The sequence below is a fragment of the Oncorhynchus keta genome, chromosome 1, assembly GCF_023373465.1.
Source record: "Oncorhynchus keta strain PuntledgeMale-10-30-2019 chromosome 1, Oket_V2, whole genome shotgun sequence".
NCBI lineage: Eukaryota > Metazoa > Chordata > Actinopteri > Salmoniformes > Salmonidae > Oncorhynchus > Oncorhynchus keta.
Window position 1 is genome coordinate 53,899,719 of NC_068421.1, and position 4,903 is coordinate 53,904,621.

Here is a 4,903-nt window from a genome sequence, read left to right on the forward strand (position 1 = left end):
TCAATAGAGGGCGCTTGCGCTACCAAAACATGTAATACATGTTATAGGGACTGTATTGCCTGCCTACAGCTATGGTTCAAGTGGTTTTCAGACAGATTCTCAAATAAAGCCAATGAATGGCATGTTGGTGTATGGATACAGTAGGCAATCCTATATTCTGGGGTTCCCATATGGAGGTCCAAGGGCCCCCAGAGTTCTCATTAATGTGCTAAGAACCCCCTATCATATATGGTATTTGATATTTTATTAGGATCCCCACCAGCCTGTCTCAATCCTGTGTATTTTATCTAAGGTCATGGAAAATATTATGTTGGAGCAGATTGATATTAGCAGATATTTCCTTACATAACCTACTATATGAGCTCCAATCTGGCTTTAGGAAATCCCATACAATCAATACTCGCCTACTATATCTACCTGACTACATCAGGAAGGAAGAAGTTGGAGGGAACTTTTTGTGGTATGGTTATGTTAGATCTCCAAAAGGCGCTTGATACAGTGGATCATGAGATTCTGTTTAATCAAACTAAGAGCCATGGGCTTTAATAACGTAGCAGTAAAATGGGTTAGCTCTTATCTGCAAGAAAGAAAACAGATGGTGAATGTGGATGAGACCCTGTCTAAAACCCAAATCTTGAACTGCGGAAAATCCCAAGGGAGTGTGCTGGGTCCACTTTTGTTTTTGTTGAATATAAATGATCGGAAATCTGCCTGTACCTGTGACCTTTTCCTCTATGCAGATGATTCTCCGCTGTTGGTTTCCCACAAAGACAAAATGTCCATCTTGTTCGGCTCCAAAGTGAAACTGAGGAAATCCCCTGATTTCAAGGTGGTAGTAGATGACTTAGTGCTCACAGTAAAGTACTGTTAATTATCTTGGATGTGTGCTAGTGTAACCGATGTAAAATGGCTAGCTAGTTAGCGGTGGTGCGCGCTAATAGCGTTTCAATCGGTGACGTGACTCGCTCTGAGGCCTTGAAGTAGTGGTTCCCCTTGCTCTGCAAGGGCCGCGGCTTTTATGGCGAGATGGTTAACGATGCTTCGAGGGTGGCTGTTGTTGATGTGTGCAGAGGGTCCCTGGTTCGAGCCCAGGTTGGGGCGGAAGCTGCTATACTGTTACACTAGATAACCATCTGACAGAAGAGAGCATGGCACAAAAAATTCTCCAAAGTGGAACATAAAATTTGGTTTCTGGCAAGAACCTCCAAGTATCTGGATACTTTTTCTATGATTTGGGATTTCTGTGTTTGGCCTGGTATGGTTCTCAATTAGAGGCAGCTGTCAATCGTTGTCCCTGATTGAGAACCATACTTAGGTAGCCTGGTTTCACTTTGGAGTTGTGGGTGCTTATTTCCTGTTTAGTGTTTTTGTCTTTCACCTTACGGGACTGTTCATTTTGTTATTTATTGTTTTGTTCATTTTGTTATTTATTGTTTTGTTCAGTGTTCTAGTACGTCATTAAAAGCTATGAACACTTACCACGCTGCGCATTAGTCCTCCTCTCTTTCTCCCAATGACGAACGTTACACAATGTCAGAGCGCATAGGCTAAGATCAAATCAAATCCAATTTTATTTGTCACATACACATGGTTAGCAGATGTTCATGCGAGTGTAGCGAAATGCTTGTTGCAATAGATAGTATCGAATACAGTATATACATATGAGATGAGAAATGCAAGATATGTTAACATTATTAAAAGGGCATTATTAAAGTGACTAGTGTTCCATTTATTAAAGTGGCCAATGATTTCAAGTCTGTATGTCAGCAGCAGCCTCTCTGTGCGAGTGATGGCTGTTAAACAGTCTGATGGCCTTGAGATAGAAGCTGTTTTTCAGTCTCTTGGTCCCAGCATTGATGCACCTGTACTGACCCCATCAGATCAGCCTACAGTCCATTACCCTGAGTAGGTTACATTGCCCTGATTGCACAATAGTGCTGACAAATAAAGTCATTACAAAAGGTTTTTATGATTTATTCAACAAAATAATGTATTTGTTGTAATATGAATGAAACACAAAAACATGCTAATGGAAGCCTATCGGCATAATGCAAATCTTTTGAAAATTAAGTTTTAAATATAACAACGTTGTCTTGGTTCCTCGTTTAAAAATATAGTAAGGAAAGTTGACATAATTGCAACTTAGCTCACAGTTTGCCTTTATAGGAAAAACACATAGGCTACCCCGTGTCATTTATTTCATATTCTAGTAGAAAACTGAAAAGAATTGCAATTTGAACAGCTTTTGTTATGATCAGAAATGTATTCAAATGAACCCCTCACTTTTGTTCAACTTTAGACTGAGTTTGGTAAAAAAAAAAAGGAAGGTACAACCGGCAACATGGAGAATCTGCCAATGTATTCCTCTTTTTGACCACTAGATACCCCCCAAGCTCTGGATAAGCAAGCTGGACCTCAATGCTGATGGTATGAAATCTACATTTCTGTGTAGGCTGTTGACTAACATAAATAAAAGTCAGTACGTAGTTTTAGAAAACATAATTAAGATAATACTATACATAACTATACATAATTGGACTGCAAACACTACAAAACATTGATTCTTCCACTGTGAGAATAGTGCTGCAAGTGCTGGCCCACTGGGCACAGATGTCAATTCAACATCTATTCCAAGTTGGTTCAACGTAATTCCATTGAAATTATGTGGAAACAACGTTGATTCAACCAGTATGTGCTGAGTGGGGGTGAGCATATGGGGGTCTATATGAACCATAGGCACTCTGAACCATTTCCTGCTCTTCTGGATTTTATTACAAAAGAATACTGCATGAATCCCAGTGAGGATACCACAGTATGGCAATAAGGGCATCCTGGGAAATAACCATCATCTCAAGTTTGATAGCTTCCTGTGCTTAAAGAAAGATCGTATGAAGTTCCTCTCGTCCATGTTTCACACCAACACTATTACCCTCCTTTGCCAAAAGAAGGATTATGTCTGTGCTATATATGTTATATGTTATTCAATGTAGTTGTCATGGACAATGCGTTCATTATGTCTGTCTGCTGAAATAAATTAGAAGAAATGGGGGAAAATGGACCTGTCGGTGACAAAGAGACACTTCACAAACATAAGAGCTGTTGGATTCTGAGATAATGAACCAACAAGCGTAGGTAATGATGAGAAACTGGGCGTAAGGACTGAATATCAAACAGTTGAAAAAAGCGATGTTTGTGAACATAAAAACTGTACTTCCAGAGGGGACATGTTTCCATGGTAACTGTGTCTGTTGATCCAAATAGGCACAATTATCTTGTTGCCTGAGTTACTAAGAACCAGACAGGCACAATAAGTGTCAGCACTGATAGAATCCAAGTACTGATTGGTACAAAAAACAGGCGGGGTGCCTAAAAAGCTAAACACACACGACCATCTCGCAAATTGCCACGAACACAATGTTGGCTGTTTTAACAGGATTTATTTAGTCAAGCAATTGTTTTTCTGTCTGATTTTTGTACATTTTTTGTTCAAGTATGGGAACTGGCATCCAAACTGGTTGTGACGTTGCAGTGCCATGAGTTTGTTACCCATGCCCCCCAAAAAATCACTTAATGCCAACCCTTTATTTAGCCTCTGAAATTGTAATCCTTATTCAACTGTTGGTACACTTAAGCCCAAGCAGGAAATAAGTGACAATATCTTTAAATACGTATGTCTTTCATTCAATGACTTCATGAATATGTATTACAACAATATGATAACAAGTGCTTTGTTTGGAAAAAAATAACACGTAAATCGTGACTGGCAATGAATAGCTAACCTATGTTCTTCTGGTCTCATGAACATGAAGTGGTCTGCAAAACGACAAGCCACTTGATCTTGTCTAACACATAAAACAGGGACAAATTTATGTCTGCAGAATAACAGATGCTCCTCAGATGTACAAATGTACATGAGGTTATTTGGTAAAAGATCCTGTCACACGGGTTCTGCATGTCATCTGACATGAATGCATATTATCTAAGGGAGACTAGCATGGCTCTTGTGCTGCCTAAATAGGTACTAGTCTGTTTCCGCATAAGCCAATTGTATTCTATTGCTCAAGTTCTATAATCTGAAAATAAATTTGCCTTTTTCAAAACAACCATACAAGACTGTTTCGGTATCATACTACTGTGTGTGGGATGTAACATCACGTGGCTTAACCAACCTTGCCAAGATTCCCTTTCGGCCCTTGTGTCCATGGTACGAGTTATGTGTTTAACATCTTGCATTGTGCATTATTGCAAAATACTTAGTAAATGTAGTGTACAGCACAGTATAGAGTTGGATAGAGAACTGGAGTGTCCTCCTGTTGAGAAATGGCCCAGATCTGATGTATTTATTATCAGACCACCATCACATAGTTCATCTTTCCAAAGGCAAGTCTGACTAGCAGAACTGTGTTTACCTTGGCACTTCTCCAGCAACCATACACTGGGTCAGAGTGTAAGTCAGCCTGGTTTTAGTTTGCACACATCCATTTCTAATAAGACCTGAAGAATGTGAGTCTCTTCCTTTACAAAGATGGTGAAAATCACAATCTAAACCAGTTATAGTTATAGAAACCACCTCTTTTGTGCTGAAAACGTTTTTTGTGCTTATGATGCTTAAGTTGGCATACATAAGCATGCATGTCAAATTTGTATGAGTGAATTAATGAGATCTAGTTGCCTGTCCTATAGTGATCTTAAAAGGCATGCATTGATGTCCATTTCACCAAATGTTTAGTTCCCTTGTTTACAGGGAGAATCATACACAGGGACTTCTGGGTCATCACAAATTATGCAGCATGTTGTTCTCCAAGAGCATAGAACACAAAGTACAGTACATAGATTTCTGCTTAAGTAAGCATGCAAGTCTTGGCCAAGCATTTCATTCATCATTGCTTCAACTACTTTAACC